Source organism: Neofelis nebulosa, chromosome 9 (genome assembly GCF_028018385.1).
Source record: "Neofelis nebulosa isolate mNeoNeb1 chromosome 9, mNeoNeb1.pri, whole genome shotgun sequence".
NCBI classification, from domain to species: domain Eukaryota; kingdom Metazoa; phylum Chordata; class Mammalia; order Carnivora; family Felidae; genus Neofelis; species Neofelis nebulosa.
This window is the reverse complement of record NC_080790.1, coordinates 49412802-49426010: the sequence shown is the minus strand read 5'-3', so window position 1 is coordinate 49426010 and position 13209 is coordinate 49412802. Positions and strand designations below refer to the sequence as shown.

General features: G+C 42.6%; 2 protein-coding genes across 2 annotated transcripts in view; one reads left to right on the top strand and one right to left on the bottom strand.

Annotated features, from left to right (window-relative positions):
- POLE4 (DNA polymerase epsilon 4, accessory subunit) overlaps positions 1–13209 on the top strand; it is a 282794-nt gene that overhangs the window by 171982 nt on the left and 97603 nt on the right. The gene's annotated exons all lie outside the window — the stretch shown is intronic.
- TACR1 (tachykinin receptor 1) overlaps positions 1–13209 on the bottom strand; it is a 142212-nt gene that overhangs the window by 68368 nt on the left and 60635 nt on the right. The gene's annotated exons all lie outside the window — the stretch shown is intronic.

The following is a 13209-nucleotide window of genomic DNA, read 5'->3' as shown; positions in this document are numbered from 1 at the left end:
AGAGTGAATGATGACCCAGGACTTGGAATTGCTCCCTCCTCCATCTCCTCTCACCTGGGATGGAGCACTGAATGGTGCCAGTTGAACAAGTGTGTCCACCTCTGAAATGCAGCAGAGATCTTAGGAATAATAAATATTCCAATCAGCATTTCATACCAATTATAATCCCATCAATTCTGCATCTTCCCTTTTGAAAGGCATCCTGCCCTGCATGTTTTTCTTGCAAAATTTATGGATCCATCCCTTAAAATATGCATTTTTTTTGTCAGAGTAGAAATTATATCTCACCCTGCCTTTGGGACTTAAATATTATCTGACAAAGCCTCGTATGTGATTTTCTGACACGCAGGTATTTCTGGCTCCTGTGGGACAGAATGGTCAATGGAGACTTCAGAAATGAGCAGACAAATAGCATCCCAGCTGTCAGCTGTCTGCACATAATTCCACATAATTCTTTTTCTACACTCTTTGGACTCCTAGGATCTGTAGGCCAGAACTGGTGCCACGGTTACAAGTAAAGCAATTTCATTCAGTATGTGCTCTACACACTCACACTGGGCACCTGCTGCATGTGGAACACAGCTTTTCCTTCTTGGCTCCATGCTTCTAATTTCTTCAGGGAGAGTAGGCGCATAAATAAGCAGCCACAAAACATGACAGTGGGATATGTGACCTCAAGTGGTAATCTGATAAATACCTTAGAGCCTTACTGAGGGTGAGGAGGTAATCAAGTTGGTATGGCAGGGGGACTGCTGGAGGGGCTTAAAGAGGTGTGCTTGCTGGATTTGGGACAAGTCTGCTGAGCGTCCAGCTTGAAGGGCCCGAAACATTCAGAGCCTTCCTCTCTTCTCTGTTATGATTAGATTTGACTCCCTGTCTGGGGAGCTTGATGGCTCAGTTTTTGCGAAGGTTCGTTTGAGTGTCCTATCATAATTCTCAATTTTTTAAAGTTTATTTATTTATTTTGAGAGAGACAGAGAATGTGTGAGTTGGGGAGGGGCAGAGAGAGAGAGAGAGAGAGAGAGAGAGAGAGAGAGAGAGAATCCCACGCAGGCTCCACACTGCCAGCACTGAGCCCGATGCTGGGCTCAAACCCACAAAACCAGGAGATCATGACCTGAGCTGAAACCAAGAGTTAGACACTTAACCGACTGAGCCACCCAGGTGCCCCATAATCCTAAACTTCAAAATACTTTTCTGGGGCGCCTAGGTGGCTCAGTTGGTTAAGCATCTGACTTCAGTTCAGGTCATGATCTCACAGTTCGTGAATTCAAGCCCCATGTCGAGCTCTGTGTTGACAGCTCAGGGCCTGGAGCCTGTTTCAAATTCTCTCTCTCTCTCTCTCTCTCTCTCTCTCTATCTCTCTCTCTCCCCCTCCCCTGCTCATGCTCTGTCTCTCTCTCTCTCTCTCAAAAATAAATAAATAAATATTTTAAAAAATTACAAAAATATAAAATACCTTTCTCTACATTTTCTTGCTAGGGACCTAGGCTTTCTTCTTTGGTCTTTTATAGTTATGCTCCCGAAGGTGTTCAGTGTGTAGAGGCTGGATATTAGGGTACCTCAGGTCAGCCTTTACATATATGATCAGAAGTGATAACCTTCAGGAAGGAACTCCCCAGAATATTTACCTTCTGCCTCTTTTGGAAAGTGAGCAGGCAGTCTGGAAGTCAGGAGAGAGTAGAATTAGGAATAGATTTGGAACAGATATTTTGGTGGGGGCAAGCAGTAATCTATAAATCTTTGGGCAAATCTCCTCAGTTGAGTTGGTGGCTATAAAGGTAATCATTCAGCTGTTCTCTAGAGCACCAAAAGGGCAAAGACGACTTTCAAGATACTGTGAATCAAGCATTGTCTGTCTTCTTTAGGTGACTTCAAGAGGCCATAGCTGTTTCCTAGTGAGGTCCACTACATAATAGACCTGATGACCTTCCATCCTTGGGGTGGTCTCCTGAAAAAAACCCTGAGAAGTCCTGGTTTCCCTCCTGAAGGAATTTCTTGCTGCCTGAAGGCAATGAAGCACTGGTTTTGTCTTCAGTCATGGGGTGGCAGTGGATAGGGAACCCAGAAACAGAGCCGGCAGAGGTGAACTGTGAAACCACTATTGTCCTTTCCGATTTGGTGAAGAGCTGGACCTGGATAGTCAAGGCCAGAATCTCTTTGAGTGTTTGCATTAATTTAGGATTTCTTACTGGATCATTTCCCAGAGGCAAGATCTTTCCCCTACAAAGCTGGACACATAGCCATAAAGATGTCTTTCCTTTCCAGCACCATCCAGGCTTCTGCTCTCACTGTAGCTGTGCCATTCTCAGGAGCTTGAGACCCCACAGAGGACAACGTGCTAATTATATTGCCCCCTTTTAATATTATCTCAAACGCAAGATTTTAATTTTCATTTCACTCAGCATAAACATTCAATCTTAAATAAACATACCTTACAACCCATCCCCAACCCCACATTGGTGATACACTGTTCAGAATCAAATGTGACTAGGGCTTAAGGGGAACTGCATCAGCATATTGGTGATATAGCTCCAAATGGGTTGCAGAAAGTCATATTTTATCTTTATTGCAAAAATTACAACTTGGGAGCCCATTTCAGTTAACTCTGCCGTTTCTTGAGTGTAGGAGCCATTTCAGTGACAGATGAAAGCATTACGCACATAAAGCCAGAGAGAATACAGAAGATTGGCCTTAAAAAATGTATGTATTTTCATTTGTTCAGAATAGAGCCATTTATAAATCTCTCTCTTTCCTTTCATTTTTTCTCCCCTTCCTTCCTCCTTTCTTTGGCAATCCTCACTTCTGGGGCTTAAGAGACACGCTTCTCTCTTATTTACACCAAACCTAGTACCACTCAGGTAACTTGTCCACTGATGAATGTGTGTTTTCTTTCCTGATGACCATTCTGAGCTTGGATTCCATTAATATACACTTATATAATTATTTGTAACCCCCCTGAACAATTCTTGCTTATTCAGTTATGAGTTATCATTGAGCAAGTGCTCTAAGCCTTAGGAAAACACATTCAATAAATATTTATTGACTGCACTGTGCTCAAGAGACCAGAAGGCAGTCAATGAAACGTCCTCCTGGTTTACACATTAATCATCGGGCTGCCAGAGACAGGGGTCCGGAAGCTGTGTGGGGTGTGGATTATGTTTTCCACGTCAGGTTGCTCCAGTCCCACGGAGGACCAGTGGCTCTGATTTGAATTGCATGTGGCCTCTGAGCTGAAACATAGCACCTGAGGTGCTATCTTCCTCTCGCGTGATCATGCTTTATAAAAAGAACTCTCCATAGAGTCCCTGAAATCTGGCAAAATATAAGGCTGCACATTTTTGTAAAGGCAGAGTGAAATAATCTTACTGTGAAAAGGAATTCCAATCTTCTGACAATGCCCAGTATCCTCATAACGTCCTCTTGTACCAGCCCTAAATCACCTGGCAGAGAGGATGTCTTTCCTCTGCCAAGAGACCCGACCTCCCAGGCCCTTCCTCCAGGTCCAGTCCCTGCCCTCCTTTACCCCCACTCCCTCCCTCCTGGGATGGTAGAGTTTCTGTCAAGGGACTACATCTTCCTGGGTTCAAATGATGAGGAATAGTGGCAGCTGAGAGCATGGCTGCTATGGTCTGGTTCAAAAGTTGGCAATCTTTCTCTGTAAAGGGCCAGATAGTAAATATTCTAAGCTTTGTGGCCCATACAGTTTCTTTCATAACTACTCAACTCTGCCTTTGTAGTGTGAAAGCAGACAAGGCAACTATTCATGACTGTGTGTCAGTAAGACATAATTTACAAAACTGGTGGTGGCTGGGCTTGACTGTGGGCCATAGTTTGCTGACCCTTGGTCTGGTTTATGGGAAGTGAAGAGCAGGAGGAATTAGAACCATAGGAGAACATGGTGTACTCTTCAGAAACACTCTTTAACTTTGGCAGACTGAGGACTCTAAGACTTAAATTCACTGGGTGGATAGATCTTAATGCCCACAAGGAGTTAGTAAAGTGGTCAGCTACCATTCATGACCCATAATCCAGCCCCTTGTCTGAGTACAGTGGCCACTAACCCATGATGGTTTTACTCCTCCTGGATGGCTCCTACTTATTTTCATGAGTTGGCCCATTTATCATGTCCCATGACTGGGTTTAGGTGCCCTGCCTTTCCTGCTGTGAAGATCTCTAACCTTGTATGGACCACATTTCAGTTTATTTGCCTGTCTACCTTGTCTCGATTCATCCTTGACAGATTCTTTGGAGATGGCAACTGCTGTGACTTATTCAAGCAGGTTTCCTTGGCTTCCCTCAGTGCCCAGGACATAGTAAATACTCAGTGAAAGCTTAATTGAATAAGTGAATATACAAATTTCTTGGTACATAGCAGGGGCTCCATAAATGGCTGTTGAATAAAAATAAATGCAACAGGAGAACTATATTCTTACTATACCTTCATTCGTCCCAGTCTGAACATACGTGAGACTATTATGTGGGAATAATTATTCCTTAGTATTTTCTGTCATACAGACATCCAGGATAATCTTGCAGGAAGGGCTCACTGGACCTAGGTCTTCAGAAGTTCCTATCTCTTGACATTAAACCCTTAGGTAAATTCTCAATAAGTATTTGCTGACTAACTTCCACATTGACCACTATGTAGAAAATTCAGTCTTTCTACATGGCATCACCATCCAACTCTTCCTCTGAACAAGAGGTTGCCCCATGCTTTCCCCTCCTACTACTCACCCCTTTCCATCCCAGGGAGCACCTGTTGGGGCATTAGTTGGGGTTCTCTTCTAGGACATTTCTTTAATCATCAAAATCCTCATTTAGCCAGATCACTTGACCAGCAACTTTGTCCATTCAACTAAGCTTAAGCGTCACACAACTATAATCAAAGAGGCCTTTGAGCAGCCAACAGAGGTGGCCTGAAGTTCACATACTACCAAAGCATTTTTGTTCATGGCAAAGCCCCTTGAGTCCTCACTGCTATGTTATGCACGATTCTAAGCATGACTTTTTGACCTCCAAACCCAACATAGATTCACATCACTGTTGGTGGACTCATTTCAAAAAGGGTTAGCTGACAGCAATGGCACAGTCAATAAAACCATAATAAACAGATGCAAAGACAAGTGGAACTGAGAGCCTGGAACAATTTAGAGTTAATTGAGTGGGGGGAATTTAGCTAACTGATGGCTGAGCTGTCCTGCCCTATGTGTGATCAAAGGATCTATGTGGTCCAAAGGTGATGCAGATATAAAGTCTTCAGTCAGGGCTACCATAAAACTATGCATGACTTAGGCCTGAAATGAACTGTGGGGGAAAAAACAGTAAAGATCCAAACCAAGTACAATATCTGAAGGCTTCTACCTGTAGAGGTGGGCCAGATTTGCATGAAAACTTAAAGCAGGGGCACCTGAGACAGAAGGGTTGGGTGAGGGGAGGGGCGGTTCAGAGAACGGCATGTTCCCATCTCCTCCACCAGAGCACCCTCTCTTCTCCCACAGGCCTCCTTTCTTCACCAGATAAAGGCAGGATCATGTGAGTGAGGCACTCATTGCCAGGCTTGTACAAATACAGAGTTGGCTCTTTGTTGATAATTTTGATATTTTGCTCAGCATATATTTTCTGCGTTAATTTTTTAGATTTTAAAATATTGCATTAAAATATTTTATTTTGATTGCTGAATCATTTGTGCCAAACTTAAATTTGCACCCAAGGTTAATGCCTCCCTTGCCTCACCCTAATCCCGGCCCTGATAATATCTCCCACTCAAGTACATTAGGCGGGACAATCACTGGTGAAGTGAAATATACTTGGACTTAGGTAGTGGTGGGACTATTGTTCAATGTTTCTAGTCCCATCAACCACCTGATAAACAGTTATGCTGTGTCTTCTCCCTATAGCCTTGTAATGCCCAGGTCACCAGACCATAGTTGGCAGGGTTGATATGAGGCCTGGAAAATTATCACTAACATAAGCAGAATAGAGGCTGAATAATTCTACTGTATAGAGCAATTTGGACACTCTTTCTGTAGTGATTTTGCCTTTTGTTGTACATGCAAACCATCAACTATTTATTTTATTGACTGATTGGCTGATAGTGCTTTCTTAGTTAAAAAAAATTCTCTGACAGCAGTAATTTGTTAACAAACAAAAGTGTATGTTTAATGACAAATTATAGGCTTGATTTCTGCTTTTCACTAAAATTGATGATGAATGTATAACCTGAACAAAGGGATTGTAGACATGTACCTTCGTGTGAAAATCTGAGGACATAAATCTGCTGAAGAAGCAGCATCATCTCCACCAAAAACTTAGTAGTTATTTTAAGCCAATGTGTCCAAAGATGTTGATTTAACATATGCAGTGAAAATGGTGTGTTTGCCCATTACTCTGTGAACCCATGATTTTTCATTTAGAATAAATAAGTGTTCTAAATTAATTCCACCAATTTTCAGTTCTAATTTTTCTTGTGCATGTACAAAAGTTCCAGTGGTAGCTATTAGGATCTTGGCTCGGTTAGCAGAAGAACTTGGCAAATAGCTAAATGATTCTAATTTTATATGACTGTCATCAGATATTTCAAATAGGAAATCAGGTAATATCAATTATGGTTCAATTCTTTTGTAATCTAATTCATGGAGTCAAAGTTTTTGGAAGTAGAAACAACTGGTATTGTGAATATTATCATAAATTCACTTCAGATTTCAACAGGGAAGATAAATTGTTTTGTTTTTATACTAATATGAATAAATGTGGTAAACGTAATGTCCTTACTAAATTAAGAAACCCATGGAACAGAAATGTACTTGCAATAGATTGTGAGACATGTAACTTGCAAAACAAGCTCTGATACTTTATCAACTTAAAGCTGACGTTGTTGAAATTTACAAAAACTTTTGCAGGTGCAGGGTAACTGAACTAATTTCTTTTCTTCTTTTGGTAGTAAATTTGATGATGAATATAAAAATATACTTCAGTAGGATTTTGGACGCATTGACGCCTTTGACAAACTGTTTTGTGAATTAACCTATGTAATAGTACTAAACTTTTTGCACCCGAGTCCTCTCAGTTTTGGTTGCACTTGTTTAAGATTAGTTGAGTATCTTCAATTGAAAATATATTTTTTAAATTTTTTTTTTTTTTGGGGAGAGAGAGAAAAAGCACATGGGCACAGGTGCACAAGCTGGGGAGGGAGGGAGGGAGGGAGGGAGGGAGGGAGAGAGAGAGAGAGAGAGAGAGAGAGAGAGAGAGAATCCCAAGCAGGCTCTGCACTATTAGCATGGAGTCCAAGGCGGGGCTTGATCTCATGAACCATCATGAGATCATGACCTGACCTGAAATCAAGAGCTGGGAGCTCAACTGACTATGCCACCCAGGCACCCATAATGCAAATATTTTAAATGGAGTATCCCAAAATATGAGCTTCTGAAACTCTTAGAAATTTGTAATTTTTGAATACAAATATGATAAACAAAAAGACATTGAAATTTATCCCTATAAGGGCAAGAGAGGAACTGCGTAAAGTAAGCAATGGAAGCTCGAAGGTGTGCACAACTTAATTTTGGAATTCTTGAATTGCCTTTAGGAATATTTTGACCTGTGGAAAGACTCTCTTGACAGATCTCTACTTTTTCAGTAAATAATTTGTACTCTGTCTCAGAATGGACTGGTATGAAATTGGGATGGATTATAATTTTGCAGTATCTAAATTTGGTAAATCAATAAAAAGAAACAGAGAGACAACCTATTTACTAACTTAGATAACTTAGTTTTGTCTCTTAAATCTATGTTTTTGTGTCTTTGTGCTGCCTTCTGGATACTTATTTTGGATCAATCTTCCAGTTCCCTGATTCTTTCTTCAGCATATGTAATCTACTATTAGACCTGTCCGTTAATTTACATTTCAACTCTTATTATTTTTCATTTTTATAATTTTGACTTGCCTATATTTCAATATCCTTGGTCATTCTTTATATTATTCCCCTGGTCCTCATATTTTCAAGCTTTTTTTATAGGTTCTTTTATATTTCTTTTTTTTTTTTTTCAACGTTTTTTATTTATTTTTGGGACAGAGAGAGACCGAGCATGAACGGGGGAGGGGCAGAGAGAGGGAGACACAGAATCGGAAACAGGCTCCAGGCTCCGAGCCATCAGCCCAGAGCCTGACGCGGGGCTCGAACTCACGGACCGCGAGATCGTGACCTGGCCGAAGTCGGACGCTTAACCGACTGCGCCACCCAGGCGCCCCTATATTTCTTTATACATAATACACATAGTTTATATTCTGTCTCTGTTAATTCCAATAACTGAAGTATCTGTGGATCTTCTTCTAAAGGTTCTCACTCACATTGATTTATTTCATTATCTTGTCTCATTTTGACTGCACTATTTTCCGTGGAACTTTATCTGTGAGAATTCATTGATGCCTGGATTGAAGGCGGTTTCCTTTAGAGATTTGCAGCAGTTTCTGCAAAGAACCTGGGAACACTTCCAGGTTGGGACCACTGTGAACTAGATTTCTGTGTGAGATTTTTTTTTTAGATCAATCAACTGATATGAGTTTGGCCTGCATACCATGTGTGGACTCCTTTTCTGCTGCAAACTTTCAAAATATATATATATATTTTTCTGTTTACTCGGCACCACAATTAGAAATGAATAATTTTTCTTGTAGTCCCTGAGAGTGTAGCCCTTTGTGTCTCAACTTTAAGCGAACTTACCCTATTAGACAGCCCACAATGGGCAGGTCTTAGTTAGGCTTTGAGTCTTGTCCCTGGTACTTTACCTTGTGAGTCAAAGTCAAGATCAAATACCCTCAAGACAAAAGCTAGCTTTACTACTGTGTCCAATAATTAGAATTGCTGCCCTCATTTAAATTTTGACCTCAGTATTCCTGACTTTCTTGCAAGGTAATGAATGCATTGAAGAAGTTTGTGTGTATATGTGTGTGTGTGTGTGTGTGTGTGTGTGTGTATGTGTGTGTGCGTGCACATGTGGTATTGTATCCAGAATTTTTTAACTTAAAAATCATCCAACCAGGATATCTAGTCTGTAATTTGGCTGAAAGAAGAAGTTATGATGTCTTATTTTTATTTTATTTTTTTGTTTTATTGTCAAATTATTTGGTGTAAAATTTCAAACAATACAGGAGGAGAAAAAGGGAAAGCCTCTCTCCCACTTCTGTTCCCTAAGAGAAACACCTAGCTAACATACTGAGCACTTGGGAAGTGCCAGGCTCCATTCTATGTGCTTTTGGTGTATGAACTCATTTTATCTTTCACCAACTCTTCAAGGTAGGCCATTTTTATGACCCTCATTTTCCAAATGAGCAAACTAGCTCAGAGAGGTCAAGTAACTCATCCACCAAGTAGTGGGGCTGGGTTTGAACTTGACCAGTCTGGCTTCAAAGCCTTTGTACTGCTTTGTCCCCCGCTCCCCCACCCGCCTTTTGCTTTGCTTTTATTTATTTTATTTTTTAAAAAAATTTTAATGTTTATTTTTTGAGAGAGAGAGAGAGATAGAGCGTGAGTGAGGGAGGGGCAGAGAGAGAGAGGGAGACACAGAATCTGAAGCAGTCTCCAGGCTCTGAGCTGTCAGCACAGAGCCCAACAGGGGGCTTGAACTCACAAACCCTGAGATCATAATGCATGAAGTTGGATGCATAACTGACTGAGCCACTCAAGTTCCCCTGCTTTGCTTTTATATTATGGCACTATCTAGGACTCTCATACCTACTGCTAATAATGGATGCAAGTCTTCTTTTCTCTGCACGTATAAACCTATATATTCATACTTTTCCCTGATTGATTCCATCCATTCGGTAAACATATGGATTCCTTTCTATGTGTCAGGTAAGAGTTCAATATGTCTCTGTTTTGAAAAAGTCTGTCTAGTGGGAGAGGCATACAGTTATACTGTAATGAAGACACAATGCCTGTGTACTGAAGGAAAGTTGCAATGTGTAGGAAGCATGGGGCAAATAGGTTGCCATTTTGGCCTGGGCACTGAGGTCAGGGAAGTTTCTCAGTGGAGTTGGTATTTAAATTTGACCCTGAAGGGTATATTGGTGTGTACATCAACAGAGAGCTGTATGCAACATACTTTTCTAGGAGGAGGCAACAGCATATACAGAAGTCTGCTGACCTGAAAAGAAATGGCTTGTTTATAATCACTTTAAACATTTTATTAGATGTTTCTCAGGAAGGAGCAGCTAATACATCTTCTATTCTTACAAATCCCTGGCTGGGCCCAACATAGGCCCGCAGTAATCACCCATTAATTGACTTAACGCACCCTCCCCCCAGTCTATTAAGCAAGCAGATGTTGGCCTCTAAGTTTGGTCCCTCCAGATGTTGATGGAAAAACAAGGATAGAGGATTGAATGAGGAAGGACACGGTCCTGTGGTCTCCGTTGAGGAAAGTGCCCAGAGAGAAAGCTAGCATCCAAGGGAACATATGGAGGATGCTGAGACCAGGGCTGCCAAACAGAGCAAGATCCCAAGAGAGAGAAACATGCTTTCTAGAAAGCAAACACTCCTCAGGCCTGTGTTTACAGACCACCCTGTGGCCTGTCCTGCTGGTGATGTTGGACTTCCTCAGTCTGCATTGCCAGATGCTGGAGACCCTGCTGCCTGAATTAGGACTTTCTTCTTCCCAAGGAGTTCTCAGCACAGAACATACTTCTTTTCCTCTCCCCCTTGCTCTTACTTCTTTTTCAGCTCTTTAATCTCTCTCAAAGTGATTTCTCAGTGTCAGTTTTCTCCTTGTGAAGTAAGGACATCTTTGTTGACGAACATTCCCAGAGGCAACATAGTATCTTCTCAGAGGCTCAGTGCCTAGTTTAAATCCGGCTACCAGGTGCAATAGGCACACTGCATAAACGTCTGCACGTCAGCAAGACTGCCCAGATCCAGGGTCAGATGCCCAGAAAGTATTCAAACAGCAAAAGGCTGATGAGGCAGTGGCCTCAGCTCAATAGCTGTTGTCTATAATGGAAGTGCTCAATTTACAACTTAAATAGTATTTCATGGGAAAAATATAAAGGGGAGCAGTATTCATTTCCCACAGTTCCCATGACTCTACTGAGACATTTAAGCATGACACTTGCTGAAACATGATGTCACAGACTGACAAGGGGCACTATACTTCAGCCAACTACACATCAGACCTTCTCTAGGATTTGCTGGAATGAACTTTCTCCCCTGCAGGGGACCCCAAGCCCCAGCTTGCCTGTGAAAGAGGAGCCCGATTCACCCTCTCCCCATCTCCCAGGACTCCCCCTCCATGCAGCATCCTGTTTCACTGCCTTTTTTTTTTTTTTTTTTTTTTTTTTTTTTTACAAATGTCATTTCTGAGAGTGGTTGCTAGAGGCCCACCAGAGAGCCACTGTAATAGCAGGGAACTAGCAGCGTGTTGTCAGAGGACAGAGCACCAGCTGTGAATGTGGGGACTGCACAGGAGACAGCATCTTCTCAAGCAAGAAGGAGCTGGTGGAGAAGGCAGGAGTTGGCAGGACTGGGGCATGTGGAGAGGAGGCCAGGCACGTCATCTGACAGGGCACAGCCCACCAGCTAGCATTTCAAGTCCTCTGTCCAGCCTTCCTCTCTGGCCTTCGGAGTGGTGGTTGTTCCCTTGGGACGTGTGTGTCTGACTCTAAGGGGCTTGGCCCTCACTCTTTTCCAAACAGCCCACAGCAGGGGACTCAGCATTTCACTCACTGGTGCCGCAGAATAACAAAAAAAATCTCCTTGGACTAGGAGTCAGAAAGAACTGAATTCTAGTTTTGTAAATTTCTCTGCCCTGACTGGTGTGAGTTTCTGGCAAATCACCTCCTCTCTGCGTCCTGACGTCCTTATTGGTGAGCAGTTTCTGTAGAGTTCTGTGAGGTCCGAGTACAAGTCTGGCTTTGAGTCTTGGCCCAGAAGGTGGAGCAGGGCTGCCGCTCCCAGCTCCTGAAGGCTTTCCCCTTTCACTCCTGTCCCACCTCACAGGACCTCTCAGCCAGCAGCTCTCAGAGTCCCCTCACTCCCATCAGAAAGGATCAAAGTCATAACAGGGGCTTTAATTTTTTTTTAATCTCATGTGCTCATGGTGAAGATCAAATAAGAAAATAAAAAACTGAGGCCTGGTAATCATTATAGAGGCATAGTTAGGCAGACTCCCCAGACAGGCCCCCCAAATAGGCCCTGGTAAGACAGGAAAAAAGGCAACTCATCAGTTGTGTTATGCCACCTTTGGAGCTTTAGATAGATCATGGACAAGTAGAGGTGGATGACAGCAGAGAGGGATGCCTGGCTGAACCCGTGGTGCCCACACTGGCTCAGGCAAGGACCTCAATGGATAAGGATGTCCTTACTACAAGTTTCTATGGTCCCTTAGGAGAAATTGTTAGGTCAACCATAACTCACTATGAGAAGCAACTCAGGCCGTGGATTGGGTGAGCATGTCCATGTTTCTTGCATGCCGATGGCACATGGGACCTCAGTGACTATGTAGGGCTGTTAGGGCAGTGAGGGGGATTAGAGGTTGTTTAGTGCAGTCCCTTCACTAGACACGGGAGCTCACCAAGGCCCAGAGAGGTGGCATGAAAAACGAAGGTCAGGTTTAAGGCTAAGTGGTAGCTCTGGAATTTCTATACTGGAAGGACTAAGGCGAAGATACTGGGTTGAAGGAAGGTGGGGGGATATCTTGAAGCTGCTTTTATGTAAGACTTTACATAAAACTGGAAAAATGTCACTTGTCTAGTTTAGCAAGTAGGAGGAAGGAGCTAGTGCAGCTGGGAGAGAACTAAAGCCACTCTTGGGCACCAACACGACTTCATGCCCAAGAACTCTGCTCCCCTGCTCTTCTCCACTAGATGTGGCCACCTGAACATTTTTAGGTGTAGGGGAAAGAAGACAGTTTCTCCTGTGTCCACAACAATGAGCCCACCGTCTGGACTAGGCAGCCCTACCCCCCTACCCCTGCCAGGGTCACGGGAAGCACTTGTGATGAGCGGAGTGGCGTTTGGCCTTGGCAACCAATGTTCACTGTACGGAAACACCTGCACTTAGATCTCATGCCCAGATTTGGAAGATCAGGAAAGTGATTTCTAGCAACAAACTCATTAGTACCAACCTCTATTACCCAAAAGCAATTTGGAGGGCTGATGAAATTCATTAAAATGGGATTTTCCTGATAATATTAACTACAAACAGAAAAGACAGTGAC